The sequence below is a fragment of the Saimiri boliviensis genome, chromosome 2 (assembly GCF_048565385.1).
Source record: "Saimiri boliviensis isolate mSaiBol1 chromosome 2, mSaiBol1.pri, whole genome shotgun sequence".
Lineage (NCBI taxonomy): Eukaryota > Metazoa > Chordata > Mammalia > Primates > Cebidae > Saimiri > Saimiri boliviensis.
Genome location: NC_133450.1, coordinates 148,305,875 through 148,331,151, shown reverse-complemented (window position 1 = coordinate 148,331,151; position 25,277 = coordinate 148,305,875). Strand labels below are relative to the sequence as shown.

Genomic DNA, 25,277 nt, shown 5'->3' with positions numbered 1-25,277 from the left:
TAACCCATGCAAAGGTCCAGAGGTGGGAGAGCACCTGATATGTTAGAAGAGCAGCAGTGTGTAAAAAGATGAGGTAGTGAGGGGAGCATTAATAAGGAAGGAGAAGTAGTGATTCCTATGACCCATGATTACATAGGACCTTATACAACATTGTAAAGAATTTATTTATTTTTATTTATTTATTTATTTGAGATGGAGTCTTACTTTGTCACCCAGGCTGGAGTGAAGTGGCGCAATCTCGGCTCACTGCAATCTCTGCTTCCAGGTTCAAGTGATTCTCCTGCCTCATCCTCCAAGTGACCAGGACTACAGTCACATGCCACTACGTCCACCTAATTTTTGTATTTTTAGTAGAGACAGGGTTCCACCATATTGGCCAGGCTGGTCTTGAATTCCAGACCTCGTGATCTACCTGCCTTGGCCTCCCAAAGTACTGAGATTACAGGCTTGAGCCAGCATGCCTGGCCAAGAATGAATTTATTTATTTATTTATTTATTTATTTATTTATTTATTTATTTATTTTTTGAGACGGAGTTTCGCTCTTGTTACCCAGGCTGGAGTGCAACGGCGCGATCTCGGCTCACTGCAACCTCCGCCTCCTGGGTTCAGACAATTCTCCTGCCTCAGCCTCCTGAGTAGCTGGGATTACAGGCACGAGCCACCATGCCCAGCTAATGTTTTGTATTTTTAGTAGAGATGGGGTTTCACCATGTTGACCAGGATGGTCTTGATCTCTTGACCTTGTGATCCACCTGCCTCGGCCTCCCAAAGTGCTGGGATTACAGGCGTGAGCCACCGCGCCCGGCCAAGAATTTATTTTTATGGTAAGTAAAATAGGAATTCATTCAACGGTGTAATGGAGAGTGATACTATCTGATAGGTTTTTTAAAACTCCTCCTGGCTGCAGAAAATAGGCTGAAAGGAGGCAAGAAAGAAACCAGGAAAACCAACTACCAAGCTACCGTAATAATCCAGGCTAGAAACTGGGTGACTTAGACCAGAAATGTAGCTCTGAAAATGGTTTAAATTTTTTAACCATTTTCAATGTAGTTTTTAAGGTTTTTTCAATATAGTTTTTAATGAGTTTTCAATACAGTTTTTAAGGAAAGAACACACAAGTTGCTGATGAATCGAATATGGAGTATGAGAGATCACTCAAAGATGACTCCCCATTTTTTTAGCAAGAGCAGCCAGGTCATAACGTTACCCATAACAGCATGACTGTGTGGGGAGAGGTTTAGGATGGAGCTAATAAGTGTGAGTTAGCTGTTATTATTGTAGCTTCTCTTATGATCACCTTCTCTTATCCTAGACATAATCTTTTTTTCATTGAATGGTATTGTCTGTATTGAGATTATAAATTAGGTATTTTTTATATTTATATTTTATATTTATATAAAAAGATTTTCACAACTTCAGCTTCTCTGATGCAGCAGTTTCTGTTGGCTGAAAAATGTAAGAAAACTATAATTTCATAATAATGCAGGGATAACAAACCCTACATTGGAAATGAGCTGTCTGGTTAGAAAATATTTTCTTTATCCCATGGAATTAACTATTTATTGTCCAGATTAGTTCTTTTTAGTGTTTCTTATTTTGCAATTTACTTTTTCAGAATAAGTGGATTTACAGCATAATCTGGGTTTGCTACACAAATAGCACACTGCACAACTCCGTTTATGTTGTGGCTTCTTGCTCCCTGGAGTGGGTCGATGCAGGTATCCTGAGAGCAGTGTGAGCTTCAAAAGAAATAACAGTCATTGCAGAAAATGTGGAAAATGCAGAAACATAAAGAAAAAATAAACATGTTAAAATACGTCAGTGAATTCTCTTCCAGCCTTATTTTCTGTACATAATACTATAAACAAATTTAGTATCCTACTGTTTTCATTTAAAATATTTTAAGGATTTTTCTATGGTTTTTCCTGTTTTTCCTGAACTTCCATGGTGATCCATAATATGGATAGTGGATATCTCATATATGTTTGATAATTGCATAATTATTGGATATTTATGTTCTTTTAAATAAAATATATTACAAATAATGCTATTTCAGTCTTTAAATTTTCAATCCTTTATTTAAATTGACCACATGAAAATCCAATATTGCATCAAATGGTATCAGTATTTTAAAACTTCTGAAATATGCGTACTGCTCAGTTGCTTTCTCTTAAAGTACCTCTTTATATTCTCTTTCACATTGCTTAAGAACTGCTTGTCTCATTCTACCACTTTTAGGATTATGTGTATTTCTAATTCCCTTTCTTCTAGCCACACTAAGCGATTGCATCAATTTAGAAACATGAATTCTAAATACTCTCATTAATATTTTCTTAAGTATTATAAAATATTTTATATTGTCCCACAGTTAGTTAGTTTGGTATTTTTTAAGTGGAATATTTTTAACCTCTGCCATTTTTCCACTTAAAGAAGAAAAAAAAATCTGTTTTGAAAATATAAATTTTTAAAAGTTACTTGCAAATACCAATCTAATAACATTAAAGAACAGAACTCACTCTTTTGAGAAAGACACACTTTTCCAGTGCTGACTGACTATAATAAGTGGTTCTTAACTTTGACCACAGATCAGGATAACCTGAACTCTATCTCCAGAAATTCTCATTTAGCAGACCAGGGTGGGACTTGGGTAACTGCAAGCTTTGAAAGCTCTACAAGTGGTCTTCTAGCCTAGCTAGGGTTGAGAAATACTTTTCCATTAGTTTCCAATACTAGAGAAGTAGTTTTTATTTCTAGCTCTCTTCGAGTTACTCTTAACTGGCCAATACAAACTGTAGTCCCTTTCACCTTTCAGTCACCACTTGACGGTACATTTGACAGAAATGGATGTCACTAAAAACCATTTTCTCTTTTTTTATACAGCTACCCTGGAAGAAAGCAATTGTCAGGTTGGTCCTATATGCTGGTAATCATAAATAGCAAAATCTAAAGGGCAGCCCAAAGAATAAATATGTACTGGGCATTATCTCTTCTACGAGCATTCAGAGCTGCATTGTCCAAAATGGCACCACTAGCTGTTGAGCGGCTGCAATGTGGCCAGTCCAAATTGACATGTTCTGTTAGTGTAAGATGTACAATTCATTCTGAAGGCGACCAAAAAAACATAAACTTTTTTGTTAATAATTTTCATATTGCTTGCATGTAAAAATAGTATTTTAGATATATTGGATTAACTAAAATACATTTTAAATTTTTATCTATTTCTTTTTACTTTTTTTAATGCAGCTACTAAAAAGTTTTAAATTACATGTAACATTTGCATTCTATTCCACAAACAGTGCCGATCTGGAGGTAATGTAGGCTCACTGGCACAAATTAAATTTGTTGTTTTCACATTATGCTATTCTTCATTTATCTGAGGGGGAATATATTCCAAGATCATCAGTGGATTCCTGAAACTGGATAGTAGTGAACCCTATATACCAGGCGTCCCGAAACTTTTTACACAGGGGGCCAGTTCACTGTCCCTCAGACCATTGGAGGGCCGCCACATACTGTGCTCCTCTCACTGACCACCAATGAAAGAGGTGCCCCTTCCTGAAGTGCGGCGGGGGGGCTGGATAAATGGCCGCAGGCCATAGTTTGGGGACACCTGCTATATACGTTATGATTTCTCCTTATTGTAAGTCAAAACTTTTACCCTCTTCAGTTAAAGAAAGTACTTTATGGCTTCTTTTGGCTTATCTAAATTGCCACAGAATGCTTTGGGGCCATTTTTAAATAAAAGAAGGGTGACTTGAACACAAGCATGGTGATACCACAATAGTTGATATAATCACCAGGTCAACTACTAAGTGACAAAGGGGTGGAGAGTGTCAACAGCATGGATACAGTGGACAAAGAGATGATTCACGTCCCAGACAAGACAGACCAGGATGGTGAGAGATTTCATCACACTACTTAAACCTTATGAATTGTTCATCTATGGAAGTTTTTTATGTAATATTTTTGGACCAAGGTTGACTGTTGGTAACTGAAAGCACAGAAAGCCAAACCACAGATTGGGCCAGACAATTATATTGGAAATGAATTTAGGGATCCCAACTTATACAGTAAAATTAGAGACTTAACAATAGATAGCTTAGTTTAGTTTAGTTTAGTTTAACCTTAGGTTTTTTTGTCGTGTATATGGAAATTAGAAGGCAGAAGTTCATTCTAGGAAAAAAATTATAGTGGTTGCCATTTGTTTGATTTTCAAAAGTTTATTATAAGGTGTTTTTTTCACCCTTTTTTGTTGACCAGGTCATACCAGAAATATTGCATCCAATGCAGAGACCAAAATATTAGAGGATATAGACAAGATGGAGCATGTTCAGGAGACAGCAGCCAGTAGAGTAAGAGGGCTAAGGTATCACTACAAAGAGGCCACTGAAAGAACGGGATGGTCAGTGGAGAAGGAGGCAACACTGACAAGCTTGCCAATGCTGGGGGCATTCGAGTAGATAAGAAGTGACAGTTGTTCTATAAGCCTCAAGGAGTGGAGCTACAACTAAAGGGTGGAGGCAGCAGTGGGAGAAATTTTGGGTCAGAAAAAGGAGAATTCCTTATCAGAGCTTTCACTGTAAGAAATGGGCTGATTCTAAGGTAACAAGAATCTCATCAGTGGAAGTGATCAAGTGTTAATGGGTAATCATTTGGCATGGATATGTTTTGTGGGGAGGATTTATTTTCAGAATTTCATCTTATCATCTATAGTATAATGGTTAAGAGCAGAGGTTCTGAAAACAGACAACCTGAGCTTGAATCCTGGCCATGTGCTTACTGGCTTTCTGACTTTGAGCAAGTCAAGTAACTTCTCACTGCTTCCATTTCCTCCTTTGTAAAATGTGGAATGTGATGACAGGACTATGTCTTAAGTATGTTATGAGAATTAAATATTAATATATTAATAAATAGAATACTTTAAAACTGCCTGGTGTGTGATATGCACATATAAGTGTTTATTAACAGTTCAAAGTAGGAGCATGTTTCTATACTGAGCAAAAGGGCATCTTCCATATCATGTTTATAATATCATTTATTCATTTATTCATTTACTCATTCGGCCAATAAGCTAATATACTGAGCACATATCATGCACGGTGCACCCTTCTAGGTTCTCAGTTTAAAACGGTCAAAGCAGAGAAGATATCTGCCCTCACAGAGAGACAAGCAATAAAGATATAGACACAAAATAATAATAATAACAAATGCTGTGCCGTTAAAATAGGACAATGTAATGGAGAAGGATTGGCAGTCATGGAAGAACTCTCTGAAGATCTGAAAGTGAGGACCTAAGCAAGAGAGCATTTCTAGTGTTTTTGGTGGAAAAACCATGAGGAGGAAATCAACTTGGAATGTTCAAAGGTCAGAAAGAAGGTCACTGTGGAGTTTAGGAAGCCGGAGGAAGATGACTTAGGGCGGATGAGTTTGGGGAGGAGCAGGAGCCTTGATATAGAGTTTGGAATTTATTCTGAGAGCAGGGGGAGGCTGTTGGAGGGTTTTACTCAGAGGGGTACAGAGAAGAAGTGGAAGCAGGAAGACCAATTTTGGGTAGTCCTGGCGAGAGCAGATGGGTTTTAACAATTATTTTTCTTCCTGAATCTGGAGCTACCAGATGAGACTTACGTAGTTTGCCTCTTTTTTCATTTACATTTTGGTTCTGTTTCAGATACCAAACATTTCATCTACTTACATATTTGAAAATTCAGAATCATAAATAAATATTAAGAATTCCAGGAAAGAATGTTCTTTTTACCGAGAAGAATTTTGAGACCCGGAGTAGTAAAATTACTTCTCCAAAGCTGTATTTTATCAGTAACAGAACTATAATCAGAATTGACCTCACATAACTTACCAGAGACTAACAGATTACCACTTACGTATCAAGCACTAAGGGTAGCGTTCAACAGTGAGGTGAAATTTATGTCAAAAATGGGATTTTAAATGCAAGGAGTAAATGGATTCAAAAGGAAAGCACAACTTCTATAAGCATGTACTTAACAAATGAATCACCCACTCTCTCTTTGCAGGCCAATTTGTACAACCACTAATTGATAGATTGTTTACCTGTTTAAAAAAATTATTTTGCACTTTCAGTTATTTTACACCCTCTGTTTTAACTATCAAGCAAATGACTTCAAAGAAAATTGGAATCTTACGATTTCCTACTAAAGCTAGAGGAGGCTGAGCTATGGGGCCAGCCTTTAGTTTTCTCAACCCAGGCATAAACAATATGCAACCGTCTAGAACTCACATGAAATGGTCTGTAGCACTTTAGAACTTAAAGATCACTTGGAAATCATCAAATTCAACAGTTCTCAATGAGTGACTCCCTGACCGACAGCATGGGCATCACCTGGGAAATTGTTCATTTTCAATTAACAATTGGAGATGATTTCTCGGGCCCCACCTGCTGAATCAAACCTTAGAGATGGAGTCCAGCAATTGGTGCTTTAACAAGCCCTCTTGTTAGGTGATCTCAATCCACACTTAGGTTTCAGGACCACTGATTTACTCCAAATTCTTGATTGCGCAGGTGAGACAACTGAGAACCAGAAAAGTAAAGTGATTTGCGTGGGATGATCCAGCTTAGCATCAAAAGCAGGACCAGAACCTGGGCCTCCCAACTCCTAGTGCCGTGTATTTGCATCTTGAACTGGATTTCCTTTCTCTGCAGTTGCAGCCTGAGAAGCCCAGGTTAGGGTCAATCATCATTGCTTTTTATCTGTGCCCTCCTATCCTACATCAGGGAAAGGTATACCCACCGAAGCGCCTGGGCTCTTTCATTACTTTTTGGACAGTTGCAGGAGTTGGTTATTTAAAAGCTGCATAAATAATGAGCAGGCACAGCCAGCCCTGTTTAGCCATGGCCAAACCTTAGAAGGGAGTGTAGAACTACCCAAAGTCCAGCCTCTTCCAGATGCAATTTGAATAACTTTAAAAAAAAAACAGAATAGAAGGCCACTATCTATCTTCACCAGCATTTATCTGATCATAGCTTCAATACAAGCCTTCTGTTTGTTCGTTGAGGACTGAATTAATACAAAGGTCTCAGTAAAAGTGGAAAGATAGTTGAAATACTAGCCTGAAAATTCAGATGGCCAATGAATATTTGGTAGCACCAGGCCATGGCAGTGTTCCCCCTGCTTTCTTTGCTAGTAAGATGGCAAATTCAGTCCCCACTAAAAAGATACCTTGTCATTCTAGAACGTTGCCCAGCATCTCCTTTCTGTAGTTGTCAGTATAGCCAAATACGATACCGTTACCCCAATGGTCGGTGGTGTTTCTCTCAATCAGAGTGTGTCTGTGTACAGAAGAGGAGAGCAAAACAAGACCTAGAGAGAAAAGTGGACACAGAAGCAAAATCAACACTGGGAATTGGCTATCCAAGGAAATCAGTCATTAAAACTAGGCACATGCTAATTGCATGCCCTAGACCCGATCTTTCTCCCTCATAGCCCCCTCTCGATTCAGTTTATTCTCCTAAGCACTGAGGCTGCAGCCTGGCTGGCCTCTTATGTAAGTCTGAAATCAGATCTGGCATGCGGGTTGTTTTAGCCTGTCACAGACGCAGGGCACTGTGTTGCCCTGGACAAGGCTGTTCAGCATAGCATATGACTGTAAATCTTCTTTTTCATGCACCACAGTGGGGACCTTTGTCCTAGCAGTGATTTAGCAGCTTTTATTAGCCTGAGAAGCAGCTAGTAATCAGGAGACATTTAAAGTGGGAGCTTGCTCATTTCGATGGAGAAGAATCCAGAAACCAACAGCTCTTTGAAAATTACTTTTGATAGTAGAGAAATAAAACCTTAATACATATAAGTATATGGTACATTTCCATTTTAAATTTATTATTGCTCACACAAATCTATATATAATTCAGCAAAGACTTGAAGTCACATATCTTTAAAACTCTGCATTCATCAAGTCATGCAGCTCAAGGGTTTATTTAACTTTGAATTTTCAGAAGTATGCATTTTGAAAGAATGTAGGTCTTGGATGGCAGTTCCCTGTATGTTATTCAGATCCTGGAGTGTCCACTGCTTTTAAATTCTCTGTAATTCCAATTAGAGCTTGAGCTCAGGGGTTGGCAGCAGCTGCAAATAAGAACTAATAATGTTTCATTCCACTACTTATGTATTCTGCAAATGCGTTCTTGACATGGTAGTTTGCATATGATGTCAGCGTGGGAAAATAAGAAGGTATTAGCATCTGTAAGCCCAGCAGAAATTTCTCAGAGAAGTCACTTCTCAAGTTCATACAGCTGATTCCACAATTTTGGCAGTGTTCACATTTTAAAAATATATTTTGGTGATTTTTTAAAATTAATCGAGTCATAAAGTATTAACGGTTCTTTATTTGCATATATTTGCAAGGCCTAAATTCACTTTTTCTGAGACTGAGTTTTCCACTGCAAATTGTTGGTCTTGTTACTTTCTGCCTTTGTAATTCTGACACTGATATGAAATAATTATTGTTAGAAATTTAAACATATATGTATAGCCATCAATGTGAAGGCTAGTGGTTGAAATGATTTCTCTAAGTCCCTGGAACTATTTATCGGAAGACAGAAGCATTATATGAATTCAGTTCATTTGTATCTTGTACTTATTACTGAGATATGTTATTGTAGAAACACAAGGGCCTCTGCTGTAGGTCGTAGGACCCTCTGGGATGGTGAAAGAGTGTCATATGACACTAAAAGAGTAAAATGAGCCTTTCAAAAGGAACTCTTGCTTTTAAAATGTGGCATAAATGATCTTATCTCTACAGCAAGGAGTTTGATCCTGATTCACAAAGAGCTGGAGTTATGCAGCCAAAGAAAAGTGGAGCCCTGTCCATTTATCTGAGGATTTGGGACCATCCACAGCGACCAGGCAGATTGTTCAGGAAACAAAGCCCAACCTTCCCTGCATTATCTGATGCCATAGATGGTCTTATATTTCCCAGATAATTGCACCACACACTGTTTTGCTTTGCTGGGTCATAGCAATTGGCTGATCTGCCATGAGATAAATGGCAACAACACAAAAAATTCACCAAGAAAGTCATTGCTTTAAAAGTATTTACCTATATGCTGTAGTGGGTGCTTTGTGTGCTGGGGAGCAGGCAGCCAGGATGGGGGCGGTAGGAAATGAGGAATGATCTGATAATAGAGCTGAATGGGGCCATAGAAATATTTTCACACCATCCTGCTATTGCTACAATAGCTGAAACCCAGAAATTTTGTGGCTTTCTTCACAGTCAAATGATGTGTTAATGTCAATAGATTCTGGATGTTTTGACTCATTTCTTGATAATTTTTTTTCCTACTATGACTATACCGTCGTGTAGTAGCTATGTCCTCGCCTATTCAGTATTTATTTCTCCCTTTTTTCTACCCACTAGTACCTCCCCTCCCAGCTTTTCTTCCAAGAGCAAACTCTTTCCCCATGCAGCTCATAAGACACAGGTGAAGTTGATCCTATTCCCATTCCCATTATCAGATTGAATCAGTCTAAATGAATCAAGGTAACCTCTTCTCCTTTGCCCGGGATTGCTCTGGGAAACAGGCTTAAGCCAGTCATCACATGGCATTCTCTAACGTTGTTGTTGGCTCACATAAATGGATGAGAAAACTACTATTCTATACTTGAGACAGAGCTGCTCCTGCCCCTCCACACATGAATGAAGAAGCAGGTAACTCCGGTTGCTGCTGGCAAACATCTGGAACCATGCAGAAAGCCAGCCTGAGGAACAAGCCTTACACACAGAGGAAATAGTGCCAAGACAACAATCTGAACGTTAATGGTATTGCACCTTGAACTTATCCTGTCTCTGGATATTTTAAGGGAGTTAATATATATTTTTTAATTATTTCAGCCAATTTGAGTCAGGCTTTCTGTGACTTGCCATTGAAACATCCCACCTCATGCACACTAATGTATTCAAGTATGTAAAAATACCAGTACCTGTGATTTGGACTAAGGAAATGATTTTGCTTTTACAGAAGATCCTACAACTTTGGCCTTAATCATGTACAATCAGTCCACGGCTGAGGACTCTTTATAGTATCCCTCACAACTCAAGTAACCAAGACAACTTATCAGGCCTCAGCACACAAGTTCCAACAAGCAGAAGCATAGAGACTGAAATTCTGTCTTGCTCCTTTTTTTTTTTTTTTTTTTTTTTTTTTTTTGGTTTTGGTTTTGACTTCCTAACAAGGAGAAAACATCATGTTTGATTTCTTTCTGGTTGCTCCTGTTAGGCATATTTATTGGTTCAAGTTGTATTTTTCTGTAAGTTTTAAGTTTATACAACTTAAGATATGATAACCAACTACTGTGTAAAATTTTAAAAGTATTTAAACAAGAAGAAAATAAAAATAGCCTGTCATAGTCCTCCCCTCCAGAGCAAACAATTATTAGCAGATACTTACATATGCTTCATTATGTATACATTTTCATTAACATTTACTATATGTAAATATTGCTATTTATAAAATTACTGTATTTTTCTCATACTGCGAACATCTTGATTCATGTTATATTTCATCTGAATTCTCACAGCCCTCAGAACTGCCCTCCCTTTTGCAGCTGCTCCTCAAATAGCTGCATCTGGCCTGTGTGCCTATGGATTGAAAGGATATTCAGTTGAGCCCAAGCAGGATGGGTGACTGTCAGAGCTGGGGATTGTTATTATTCATCATTGAGGATCTGCTGTCCTTGTGTTGGCACTTCTTTGAGATAGGCCTATTACTTCTACCAGTTTTCCCTCTTTCTCTACCTTTTTAACTTAGTTCTCCTTCCCATTTTAAGCCTATATTAAACGGATACATATGTTGACTTTAGAATGCAAATGAATGGAAGATTCACTTGTTTCATTAACTGCATCCACTCATTCATCCGTTCACTCAACTCCTATTTGTTGAACACTCTTGTTATGGAGTGAGTAAATCGCAGTACCTGATCCTCAGAATTTTCAGTGTATTTGGAGAGACAGAACTTTAAAAATATCACAGCAATACAATGTAAGAAGAATAAGGGCAAAGCATTGAGAAGAGATAGAGGGAGAAATGACGAGAATCTGCAAGCCCCACTTGTCTTCAGGAGCTTTGCAATCTATATGATGTCATTTTACATAAGCCTTAAGACTGGTTATTTGCCAGTTATCCTGGCACTTTAGCTGTAGAAGGGATCTAAGCACTTGAATACTGTATTAAATATCCTCCTTGGAGAGAGTCCACTTAAAACAGACACAAGTAAGTGGTCATTGTTGGCAACAGCTAAGAAAAGAAAATTCTAGGGAAAATGTAACTGACCCGTTTAATTAAGACTTCAGTCTCTTGGATTGGCGCATGGTTGTCCACTTTAAAATGTTGTACTTGGTAGCCATATTTCCCAAACTCCGTGCTTTCGATTTGATAAGCACCATGGGCCCAGGGCAGGGGGAAAAATATATAAAATTACTACTGTTCTGAAAAAATCATGGCACCAGATCTCTGCAAACAATATTTCTTAATATTTCCTTGTATATCTGTGTCTTTTTAACAAATCATTTTATTTACCATATATACCAGAATACCAGGCTTCTAAAACCCTGGAAGAGGTAGAGTGACTCGTTATACATTGCCTCCCAAGCTCCAAGGTATAGAAATTAATGGAAGGCAGACATCTTAGACCTAGCTGCTCCTGCCACAATATGAAAACGAGACTGGTATTGGGTGGAGTTACTGGATGACAACTCCCTCGACCCAGACCCATGTTTCCCTGCATGTTTTAAAGTCTTGGTGAGTTGTTTTTCTTTTTAATATAGCTACAGTTTCACCTTTGACTTTGCACATTATTGATAGAGCTAAAATTCTGATGAAATTTAAAAACAAATCCAGATATTTCAGACTGGATTTTTATACACAATGACAGGACCTTTGGACTTTAAAGATCACTTAGGCTAGACAGGATAATAATAGTAATATTCTGGTTTTCTATGACATTTTCCTACCAAAGAGATGAATGCACCTTGATAGCAATATTGAAATATTCATAACCTTCCCATACAGTAGATGTAATACTGTCATCCTCCCTTGTTTAGGAAAAAACCAAAGCCTGCTTCTTTTAAAGGCATTGTTCAAGGTCATACAGAAAGGAGTTGAGTTAGGACTCTCAGGATCTTTCAAGCAAGGACAGTAAGGAAAGATCTAAGAATTCCACATAAATGTCATACGACCATGTTGCAAATCATTTGCAAAATGTCATTTGAATGTATTAATACTGAATAGTCATATAGAATAAATCCTGCTTGAAATTCATGTATCAAAAACCTAAAGCAAAGGTATTCCGAAAATGCTAAGAGAATTGGACCATTTGTTTCCCCTACAGTTTACCCATTTCTATTCACTATTCTTCAGTGACATGTGAGAACCTCAAGGCTCTCATATGACATGTCATTTAGGAGTAAGAATCCATCTCTAGAAGCATCCTTGTGGTGTTTACCTTACAGCTTAGTCTACAAAGTTCAAATGCAAATTATGACTTGAAGTGCAAAATGTTTTTAATTTATAGTGTGCTTGTGAATGCGGCTTAATGAAAGTACTCAGAATTCGAAATAGGGCAGAAGGCTCAATATGCCACATCCCTTAAATTCTCTAGCAATGTAAGAATGTCATCCACACAAAATGTATTAAAGAGCACTGTATCTCCTCCATCTATGAACAATCACCTCTAATTCCAAACCAGGTTATTGAACTGAAAACATCAGGGAAAATGGCACGAGTAGGGTTGCTTTTTCATAGATCTAAGAAAATGCATACATTCTCAGAAGTTTTTAGATTTGGTAGAAACATTTGGTATCTTTCCAAAGAGACACCAAAAGTTCTTGGGTTAAATTTTGAGGCAGATTCCAAAGATCTTAGTCATTCTTTTGAAATTTTTCTAATAAATTGGTTTAATCATAATTTATATAACAAAATAATAAATGTATATAATAATAAACCTAAGCATATTTCCATATTGATAAATGGTATGGGATTATCACAGTTTTTTTGTAATTTCATAATTATTTACCCTCACTAAAAATCAAAAGTAAAACACATAAATAGTTCTTTCCTGCAACCCGTTTCTCTAACATGATCCATTTAGAGTCATGGGAATGTACACTGTTTGCCTTCATTCTATCTGAAAATACATTGGTTATCAGGATTACCCATGCCTTCAGTTGTCATGTCTCTTCAGTCTGGTTTTTGTTTTGTTTTGTTTTGTTTTGGTTTGGTTTGGTTTGGTTTGGTTTGGTTTGGTTTTGAGACAGAGTCTTGCTCTGTTGCCCAAGCTGAAGTGCAGTGGTGTGATCTCAGCCCACTGCAACCTCCACCTCCCAGGTTCAAGAGATTCTTCTGCCTCAGCCTCCTGAGTAGCTGGGATTACAGGTGCGTGCCACCATGCCCAGCTAATTTTTGTATTTTCAGTAGAGATGGGGTTTCACCATATTGGCCAGGCTGGTCTCAAACTCCTGAACTTGTGATCCGCTCGCCTCTGCATCCCAAAATGCTGGGATTACAGGCATGAGCCACCACGCCCGATTGTCAGTATCCTTGAATCAGAACTATTTCCTGAGTTCATTTTCTTCTTTTATGACATTAACATTTTAAAGTGTAAAGGCCAGTTATTTCATTGATGTTTCCTCCATATGGAATTGTCCAACGTTCCTTTGTGATTAGATTGAAGTTGTGCATTTTTTACAGTGATGTGTCTTGAAGAGACTTGTAACGAAGGGACTATCTATAAAGGATGGGCAGGGCTAAGGGATGCTGAGGCATGCAGAACTAACGACAAAGGAAGAGGCTAAAACCCTAGGGCAGCCTGTTTCCAGCTAAAACCTGTGAGTTGAGTGGTTGTGTTAGGGACTGAAGAAAGCAAGTCTTGGAGGGATGCAGATACTGCCAGAGCTGTGCCAAAGACGGGAGTTTAAAACAGATGCCTCCCGATGCTGACTATAATGAGAAGCCAGAAGGCAGGGAAGACCAGGGATGTCCTTCATTAAGTGCCAGCCTTCTGAGGCCCCAAGCAAGGCAAACAATGGCAGAGAATGCAGCTGTAGGCAAATGGAGACTAGCCATCACAAAATTTAATATGCCTGTTTCTCATTTCTCTTCTTTGACATATACTAGTTCAAATGCTGTTTCAAACGCTAGTCAAGCTGTCATGCCCAATGTCCTACACAAGAAAACATATAAAGAATTCTAATCTATGAATTAGAAAACCTGGTCTCAATTGCTAGTATCACCTGCTTTGGGCCATGATAACCTTAGAGGAGACACTTAGCCCCTCTGAGTCTCTGTAAAGATGTATTCTAACATCTGTCCATTTCCTTCATGGTGTAGCTATGAAGATCATTATCATTGCTATATAATAGTATAGAATTGTGAAGTTAATCACAATTCATTGACTAAGAGAAAAAGCAAATGAAGTATAAGGATTTGTGTCTATACCTCATGTTCCAAGTAAGAATGCCTATGCCTCTGTATTTGAATGGTTTTCCAAGAAAATCATTTTCTACTGTAGTTTTCCTTTCTTGCATCTGCTACATCACTACTTCCTTGTGAGGTATGTAACCTGTAAATTACTGGAACTTGCAGACCCACCATTTTCTCCCACTTGGGCATATTGCTGAAAAGAATTGTACTTGTTTTGGCTGCTGTATCTCTTGGTTGTTCAGTTTTTCTTCCCCTTTTCCATTTCTGCAGTCATTACTTTGTGTAGCTGGCTATGGTTCTTTCAACAGTCTGTAAATATGCAGTTGGTGAAAGGTAGGTAGAGTTCATGTAAATGTGGTTTTTATTTTAGTTTCCTTTTTAAAAAATATGGCATTCTCTAGGATTCATAAAAACTTAAAAATGTAAAAGATTTTTTAAGAGAAACAGACTAGGAGAAAGTACTGACAGGTTGAGATTTAATGGGATCTCAATTTCTCAGTTCTAGTATTTTTTTAAAGGGTGTAAAGAGGCCAGGAGCTTAGGCTTGGTTGGCGGCATTGAGAAAGTGTGGCTTTCTGATTGGCAGCAAACATTCAGAACATCTTTCTGCTTACAACTTCTCAGCATGGGTTGAGTAAATATTGGTTCACTGGCATCTTTGAGCAGTGGCGAATATCACAAAGAAGATCTCTTTGCTGTAATGGGCACTTATCAGACACAGAAAAAGAAAATAAGCTTCTCTTTAAATTTCCTATTGTGTTGTTACATCTCTGTCAGTGGTGGTTCCTATTATGTGTTACTTGAATCTGGTATTCAGTAACTAATGACATGAATACCAGATATCAGGATAACTCTGAGCTAAAAACACCCACTCTTTGCAAAGTCACACCACAATATACTCACTCAGCAGAAAGGGCCCTGTGCAAAAATCCACTTATTCACAAATGTTTACAAATAAAATTACTGTTTGAGAATTGCTAGAGAGAACCAACAAGTGAATTTCTAACTCTTTCTTCTTTGGTTTAACATCTAGTGATGTTGAGTAGAAGAACAATGAATATTTGAGAAATATTCACATCAAAATCAATATATTGACTAACATCATATAAATGATGAGTTTCATCACTGTTCACTGCCAGCTCTCATTTTTGCTGGCAAATATCAGCATTCAACTTTTTTCATAAGTTTTCTGTACCTTAAAGATCAGAGTGGTTTTATTTACTTTTAACTTGTTAAGCAGACACATGACCTCTAAGTAGTTAAACTTATTGTGTTGTTAAGATGAAAATTATTTATCTTTACATTTATTCAAAAAGTAAAATGTAAAAACTTGTCTTAATATCTTAGACCATGCCTTTCCCTAAAAAGCATCTTCTTTTTCATATGTTTTTACTTAAGCTTATCTGCTTGTGTGTTGGCAAAATAAATCTTTTTCAGTTATATGTGATTGTCCTATGGATATTCTGTTGAGTAAGATCTCCTGGTTTCATCGTCTATACTTAGACTTAAGTCAGAGTCCTCTTCATATCTCTTAACGTGAATATCAGAATTGCCTAATTCAAAAAAAACTTCCCTGATTAATGACAAGTACTTTTTGAACAAGATGGTCTGATGATCTCCAATCCTAAAATTCCTCGTTAAAAGGGTTGTGTAAAAATACTTCATACATTCCAATCTTGCTCTTAGGCACTGACAAAGTATTAATAAAAGTGAAAAAGACCATTGTCATCAATGTATGTGCTACCTATTGAGGGCAATGGTAAATCTGCTTCCTTTCTCGCTGTCCTTTACCAACACCTATCACCTCAAACGATGAAAGAAAGAGTGAGAGAATGATAAAATCCAACACCAGCGAAATCCATTAGCCCAAATATACTCTCCAGTAATGCCTTTCATCAAAAGCTTTTACAGCAATTCATTTTTTTCCAGCTCTATGAAATCTAAACTTTTTAAGTTAGAATCTCAAAATCATTCTGCTTCATAGAGTTGTTGGGAGGATACAAGGTAATGCTCATGCACATTTCTTCTCATGTTATGAGAACATATTACTTACGTTATTTTCTATTATTTTGTTAGTTTTATTAGTTGTCTTATTCTGTCTCTACTACTATCAACAGTTTTGTGTTTCTACAATGGTTCTTTATATCTTCTCCAAATCTTTAGCTTCTATAAAATAAGCGCTTTTGTCAGGGTGCAGTGGCTTATGCCTGTAATCCCAACACCTTGGGATGCTGAGGTGGATGGATCACCTGAAGTCAGGAGTTTGAGACTATCCTGGCCAACATGGTGAAACCACGTGTCTACTAAAAACAGAAGTTAGTCGGGCGTGGTGGCATGCCTGTAATTCCAGCTACTGCAGAGGGCAAAGCAGGAAAATTACTTGAACTTGAAAGGTGAAGTTTGCAGTGAGCTGGGATTGTGCCACTGCACTCCAGCCTGAGTGACAGAACAATACTCTATCTCAAAAAAAAAAAAAAAAAAAAAAGTGGGGTAAGATGTAAGGCTGCTAGCCCCAATTAAATCAGAGATGTCATTAGTATTTCAGTTATTCAGTCATACTGACATTGTCATTTGTTGATGTAAGTGGTCTTTCTATCTAGGACCCTAAAATAACCCAGAAGCTTCTGTGGGTTTTGGTTTTCAAAAAGTTGTTGCTTACCCACCTCATTTGGGGCAACAAATGCCCTTTTTTTTTTTTTTCTGAGATGGAATCTTGCTCTGTCGCCCAGGCTGGAGTGCAATGGCGGGATCTTGGCTCACTGCAACCTCTGCCTCCTGGGTTCAAGGGAATCTCCTACCTCAGCCTCCTGAATACCTGGAAATACAGGCGCACACCACCATGCCTGGCTAATTTTTTTGTATTTTTAGCAGAGACAAGGTTTTGTCACGTTGCCCAGGCTGGTCTTGAACTCCTGTCCTCAAATGATCCACCTGCCTCAGCCTCCCAAAGTGCTGGAATTATGGGTGTGAGCCACCACTCCTGGCTAGAATGCCCTCTATATGAGAGGAACCTCTAGTCCTAGAAAAGTTGGATGAATTCCAAAGGAAGGAAACAGATTGACACAAGACCACATTGAACTGGACCTTGACATTTTCTTCTGGGTTACTGAGCTCACATAACCAAGATAGAGAAAGGGGCAGGAATTCAGAATAAGTAATGGCAAAGACAGAAAAGTCAGGTTCCTCAATGTCACAGCTCTCAGGAACAGGAACATGATAAAAGTTGGGGAAAATGACGGTCTCCACAGAAATGATAGTTTTGATAGATCCTGTCTTTTCCAAAGCAATTACTCATATCAAATTTAATTCAGCACCACAGTCTCTCCTCATTCTGAGACTTGGTTGCCAGTCATAAGGAAAATGGTACCACTTACGAAAGATTAATTCTGGACAGTCCCATTTTCAGAACTCTGAAGTATTTCTCTCTCTGAGTGAGCGGTCCCTTTCATTCGAAGGTATTGTATGTATCTGTGCTTTCTTTGGAATGGAAGTGCCTTGAAAGAAAACACATTTTGATGAATTCCAGACCAAGCATCAAGAACTGCCAGGTGACTTGTCATAGAGCTTTTAAGCCTACTGTCATTTTATTTTTACAACCCAGAGTTTTAACAACTTAAGAGGCTTTATATGTGTTTATTAACCACAAATCTGTAATTTAAACAGACAAATTATCTAGGTTAATAATCTAACACATCGTTCCCAATTCTTCCTGCTGTCAATATTTCACACAGAGCTCAAATATTCCAAATTTTTATTTAACACCTTTCGCATGTTAAGCATGTACAGTTTGCTACACAAAACAAAACAAAATAAAGTTCAGTACTGGACAACACTCCCAAAGCTGCTGATTCAGGTGAAAAATATTTTTCTTCTATATTGGCCTACAGCATCTATTTATATAATTTTTTTAATAATAGAAACCCAACAAAATTATTGTGATTTTTTAGGTCATTATATAAAAGATAAAGAAAGGTCACCTAAAATTATGAAAATTAGAACAATAAATATGACTATGAGAGCAGCAATGATTTATTTTCTTAAGAAAATTAACTGGGAGATTGTCTTTAAAAATGTTACAATGGTTTGAACTAGCATTATCACCTAGAGTGAAATCAACATTTAAAATCTAAACCTAAAATATTTATAAGTATAAATGTATATTAAAATATTTGCAGTTTTCTCAAGATATTTATAGTGTCACAGTTCTGGTTATGAAAATCTTTCATCTTTTATCATATATTGAAAATCATAAACTCAAAAAAGCCCTTATTGGAAGAACTCTTCTTCTAAGAAAACATAATGTGTTTAGCTAGACACTTTAATGTGAATGTACCAATGTTAAGGTTTTTGTTAGCTGAACAGGTTGTTGCTAGGATAAATATAAACCATTGATATGTTATAGTGTAAATAAAGCATATATGAATCTACTTCAGTCACCAGACACAAGTGGAAAAATTCTTATTAGATTGTTATAAAATAGAATTATTATTATTATTGTTATGCAAGTCCAAATTGGGAGGTCATTAATACAATGACATATTTGTCATTATTTCAAGCTTTATAAAGCTTGTTTTCGTTTTTCTTAAGTTTTTATGAATATATGAGATGTTCTTTTAACTTCATTGTTAAAAATATTATACTCAAAGACATTAAGAATATATATATATACATATATATACACACACATACATGTATATATACATACATACACACACACACATATATATATAAGTATATAGTGTGTAGTGTAGGTTTATTTAGAAATGTCAATGCTATTTTTTTAGTGAAAGTTTATTATGATGACAATTTTAAAAGCAAAGCCAATTCAAGAGTGTTTGTTATATACCAAAAAAGTACAAAATATTTACTTTGCATTTTTTGATGTCTGGGGATAAGATTAATTTGTAAATTTGATGTGTTGTACTGAAATAGCAAGTGTAAAAACCGATCACAAATACTAGCCTTAAAGGTAAAATGTGTGCTGTTTTTATAAGCCACTGCTCATCACTGGAAGCAGGTGACCTCAAAAATAATCTACAAAATCAAAAAATTTGTAGTTTTATTTATAAATATTTTTAAAATAGCTCAGGAAAATTATATACTGCATTTTTTCACAAACATGACTATCTATCTGACAACTATAATACAAATGTACATTTCTCTTTCTTTTACTGTATATAAATAAGGCCAACTATCCAGCTTATTAAATTAAAAGATTCACCTGTATGTTTTCCCAGCAAATATTTGGAAACTGTTAAAATTTTTATTCTATTATTTTAAATCTCATGAAAGATTTTGATTAATATCCTTTTTATTTTCCCCTCCCCTCCTATGTTCCTTAAAAAATAACAGCATATCCATTTTAACAACATAAAACTTCAGTTGATATTTTTTAGAGCTAGTAAAACTGTCAATCTTACAATACTAAAATTCTTTCTTCCTCAGAAATCTTTGGAATTACATGGAGAATAATCCACAAAATAAATTTGATTCCTTAGAGGTTTGTTATTTTTAACCAAAAGATATTTTCCATAAGCATTCTTCAAATAGTTTTGTTCCATACCTTCTCATATTTTAATATTTGTATCATTACATGCATCAATTTATTTGTAAATTAATTGAATTCTGCATACAGGCATATATGTGCTGAATGTGTAAATGAATATGTATTTGTCATCTTTAATGTATTTGAGTTTGGCTGATGCACCCATAAAAAAAGCCTCCAGCGTATTTGCATAATTAAGCATAATATTATGATAAACCATTTCAAGGGAAAAAGTTGGTCTTACAATCACAATATGTTTATTTTTTTTAATCTTGTAAATTTAGAATACACTTGTGGGAAGAATTGGAGATAGAAAAGATTGGTTTTACCTTCATGAAAAGAGGTCAAATGTTACTTTAATCAATCTTGTGTTATGCCAAAAAGAGTAATTATATGACACATAAATATTAAACATTGCTGGTACAATTTCACGGAGGAAAGAATATTCTATTCTTTCTAACTTTCACATAACAAAAGAATTCTAGAAAAGAATTCTTGAAGAATTATTGATTAGAACTCAAGTGTACTCTGGCTCATGAAGTTGGGTGTGCACACGTGTGTGTGTATGAATGTGTCTCACCACAGAGCCTGAAAAATAGTGTTCAATACATGCCCTTTGATTAATTCTTACCATACCTCCCAGTTATATCATCAGAACGTACATGAAAGTGAATAAGCAAATGGATCTTTTAAAAGGATATTACTTTTCATTTTATTATAAATATTTTTTAAAGTAAACCTCAAAAATTGTAAATTCTGGGAATCACACTGTTGTTATAAATTAATAATAAATAATATAATTAATAGTAAATTCTTGTTAGTTTGACAGAAAGAAAATTCATGAACAAAATAGAAAACAATTTAACCTATGGGGAAATGTGTGTACTGTATTAGTTTCTTCCCAAGGCTATCAGTACTACAGTTATTGGTGACATCGTGTGGTTGATGTTGGTATCAACAGTGAAGTCAGAGCATTTCCTAAAAAGTGGTTAAATTACTATAAGCAAAATTAAAGTCTTAAAATGCATACTGCCTGCATTAAATTTGAAACAAAGAATTTCACCTAAATCATGACTAAATCATTCATCCCTCAAATTCTAGAATTCTTTAGAATATTGTGGTATACAACACATGAAAATTGATGCATTATAATGCTATATAGCAGTGAGTACTCCAGAGCAGTATTTTTTACTATGGTAATTGCTACTTTCCTTTTAAAAAAAAAAAAAACATAGTTTAAAGTTGGGGAATAGTTGTTCTCCTCAAAAAAAAATCTCTATTTTTACTTGAGAAAGGTTATCATTGTTAAAAGAATTTTTAAAACTAAATATGGATTTTCTTAACTTAAATTAACTATGATATTTTAAACAAATATTATCATGGATGAAGAGTACCTAATATTACTCAATGTTATTTGTTTCATGATAGAAAAAGATGAACTAATATTTTTTAACTTTGAGGTTAATTTTTTAAATGAGAATTCTGGTTTTTAATATGATAAATTTCACCTCCATGATGTCATGCTCCTATGATTTGATCAAATGAGAGGCTGCAGATGTTAAATATAGCCCTGTTCTCCTAGAGGAAAGGCAAGGCTGAAAGGCAGGATTTCCAGCACAGGTTGTGGTCAATGCTCTCTGAGCCACCTTCCTCACACAAAAAAGCAGTGATAATTCCTTCCGTGGATGTTCCCAGCTGGTGCGCATCTCTGCACCTCTCCCACTCTCCTGAGGCTCTTACCTGGTTTCTGCGTAACATTATATTGCATCGTGCAGAGACCTCTGGGGAACTTTCTTTCTCTACCTGGGGAAGGCCTTCTACACTCCAACACAGCACCACCTGAGATGTTAATTTGCGACTGTCACTAGGGTTTAGTGAAAGCTAATTCCCTAGAGTAACTATTATTGTACCATGCGATACTAAATGAAAAGCTCCATCGTTCTCTCTTTTTTTTAATTCAGACTGCCAAATTCAACGGGCTAGGGAAGCACAGATAACATTTATTCATAGAGACAATTTGTACTGGTTTTAAGGAACGATGGTTACAATAGGTACTGATATAAAAAAATATATTATGGTCAGTTATGTCTCAAGACCAAAATCACAAGAAATGTAATCATTATTTGACTATGAACATGTTCCAAAGAAAGCACAGGTATGAAGTTTTTTTCCTGAGCTTAGATGACCGAGGAAATCTGGGGTTACCTGGCACTGCATACAGGCTATTTTTGGAGAGAGCCAAGATCTGCAGTTGCCTCTCATCAAGAAAGATGCCCCGCCATGATAGCTGGTTATTGAACTGGTAGCATTGACAATTGATGAGCTGATGGTATCACCCTCGAAGTGCAGGTCACGGGAGGGAAAAAGGGTGCTCTTGAGGGTAATGAGATACAAAACCAGGAGAAACACACTGCCATTGCCCAGAACTAAATTAAAACCGATAAGGAAAATCCCTTGGAATATTTTTTTCTTTCTACACTTGGGGCCAGTCTTGGGATTAATTAGCTAAATTCAGCTGAAATCCCCGTTTTCCTCAGTAGGTTTCACTTAATTACTTTATATGTTTCTTTATCCAGGTGTAACATGACAATATAAGTTAAAACAACTCCCAGTGCCACCCTGTGAAAGATTCCCAATTTTCCCTTCATGTGTGGCATCAGGGGTAAGAATGTGAGGAAACTGCTCATCAAACAACTGTTCCAAAATTAGAAAATTGTAGCTGAATTTGAGAGGGTAATTTTCACCCTTCGGAATCTTTTAATTGTAGATCACGAAAATCTTATCTTTTTTGCTTTAAACTATTTTGATAATTCAGTCAGATGCCCATTTTCCCAACCTCTCAAGTACGTAAATTGAGGTAAAAGCAACAAAAGTTTCCCACATATTTTAATTACTGAAGACTAGAGAGTTTAAATGTGTTTTTTCCACATCTTCATTCCATGGACCTCACTTTTTTGAACAAAGTGTGTGGTGCCTTTTTGGATATTTAATTAATGGGTACACCTTGTAAAGAATTCAAGCATGATCTGTAACTGTTTTGAGGTAGTCACACGTCAGCTATCAATGAGGGGCCAACCAGCCACTTGTGCATGTCATTTGTACAAGTGTGTTTTCCCATTCAATTTTGGCTCCTCTCTAAATGACAGCGTCAGTGCTTGAAATTTTTTCCATGGAAGGCCAGGAAGTACTGCATTCCCTGAGCTTGATGTAACAACCTTCAACCAAAGCCTGAGCTTTTGTTGTTAAAAAAAAAAAAAAAAAAAAAAAAACAACTGGGCCTAATGATTGCAGCAAACAGGGTTGGGATTTTATTGATGTACTTTATGTGACTGTGACAGTGTTGACATGAAATCAAATTCAATTAGCATGGGCTTGCTAATGACTTACACTGCTTCAAAAACTCACAAGGACAAAGCACTTGGCCAAACATCTCCCAGTTACTGTCTGGTTTCCAACTCCTTTTGGTTGCTTTTCAGAGCAATAACCAACTGCCAGATTGTCTCCATAGATTAATGTTAAAGAACTTCACTAATAAAACTCTTGACAACGTCTGTGTATGATGAGAGGGAAAGGGTAGTGAAGGCAGAGGGAATTTCTGTCCTCAGGTGCTCTTGAAGCAATTTCTAAAACTACTGTGGAGCACATCGAAAGAAACAGCAACTGTGTCTCTGGAGGATAACTTGGCTGGACAGGGTATCAAAGCTGCAAGGGGAAATAAGGTCTGTGGTCAGGATAGAGTTTCGGTAAGGCTAGAGGCCCCTCTCGGAATGCGTGGGAGGCCAGGCCATTATCTGAGCAGTGTTTTAAAGGAACAGAGGCGCCATTATGATGCCCGCATCAGCCCAGCAAGATGAAGATGATGTCCATTCTAGATTTCCACAGCTTTTATTGACTGCCTCCTCATTGTGTCTTGCCTGATCGTCTGGCGGTCTCATTACCATATTTACTCCTTCCCCAAAAAACAAGCAGTGACTGCTTTGATCCACACATACAACTCCCACTACCCGATCAGAAAACAGACCCAGCCATGAGTCAGTTTCAGGGGTCCTCCATAAATACAATATCAAATAAAGTGTGATCTTAATTGAGAGAAAGTTTAAGAGGGGAAATAAGCCAGTATTCTGCTGGGTTGTTATATCATTTTAATACTTCAAGCTGGTTTACTTCAATGTTTATCCTCAAATTATCTTCTCTATTTTACCTCATGAATATTTTCCCTTAATATTTCTTTATTAATTTAAATATGCTGTTAACAACAATTGCATAAATGGTAGCATTAAAGAGCTCTTTAAAAATAATAAAGCATGGAATTTGGTGAAAACATGGCTAATTGTGTGTCTCTAGGGTTTTACCACCATCCACATTATAGTGCAACCAGATGATGATAAAATGACAAAACCATAGAGTCAGAATTGGGCACAAACTCCAACCGTTTTGGATCACCTGTAACTCATAGGTAAATTTTCTATGTAAATCTGCAACTTGAAAACATTAAAAAGCCATAAACTAGCCATATGATTGAGAATCCAAGTTGTTTAAGCAAGAATAAATCTTAAAATTCTGGTGACTTTTTTCTGAGATTATAAAGAAAGAGGAAAAGAGAGAAAGCGAAGCCTCAGGAATGAGACTGGACACAAAGGAGAGCCCGTTCCTATCAGCAGTCGCAATCACACTGCTCAGTGCTAAGTTTATGTGGGACCAAAACTTGGCACTGATGGGGGCCAAAAGAGTATTTGTGCAGGAGGGATATGAAAGTGAATAACTATAAGAAATTGAAATGCTGAAAGTGTGTTCTAAACCCTTGAAAAACTGGTTGAGCCATATTGACATTGAGTATGGACACCTTAAATACCTAGACTGATACAAAAAGAGATAGACTGTGCCTCTCTCAATAGCAACAACTGCAAGACTATCATTTTTATGCCCAGACTCTTAACAAATCACCTTGTTTACCTTAAAAATTACCCTGCAAATGGGTATTAATTACTCTTCTCATCTTACAAACAAGGAAACTGAGTCTCAGCCTCCGTGATGGCTCCAGGATTGCTCAGAAAATGTCCACTTGTTAGAGACAGTCCCAGGGCAAAGGGAAGATGGAGGACCTGCAGGGCTTTGCATTTGCTTAGCAGTCACCCTCATTTCACCCAACTCGATTGTTTATTTGACATGGCTTGACACTGACATGCTCTTCACCTGAGCACTCGAGAAAAGTTTCTGAAGCCCCCTGAGCAGTACAGGAAGGGGTAGAGCCACAATGATTTGAATTCACCTGCCTGACAGAAAGC

The 25,277-nt window shown here is 36.9% G+C and overlaps 2 protein-coding genes across 4 annotated transcripts in view; one reads left to right on the top strand and one right to left on the bottom strand.

Moving 5' to 3' along the window:
* The window catches only part of TRPM6 (transient receptor potential cation channel subfamily M member 6), a 375,800-nt gene that overhangs the window by 10,224 nt on the left and 340,299 nt on the right, over window positions 1-25,277 (bottom strand). For all 3 annotated transcript variants that reach the window (XR_012516543.1, XR_012516544.1, XR_012516545.1), the window contains 3 exons: window positions 17,822-17,941; window positions 7,195-7,335; window positions 6,411-6,545 (listed from right to left, as the gene is read on the bottom strand). The gene's annotated coding sequence lies outside the window, so the exon portion shown is untranslated. The remainder of the gene's footprint in view (window positions 1-6,410; window positions 6,546-7,194; window positions 7,336-17,821; window positions 17,942-25,277) is intronic.
* The window catches only part of RORB (RAR related orphan receptor B), a 189,987-nt gene that overhangs the window by 51,081 nt on the left and 113,629 nt on the right, over window positions 1-25,277 (top strand). The window lies entirely within an intron of this gene.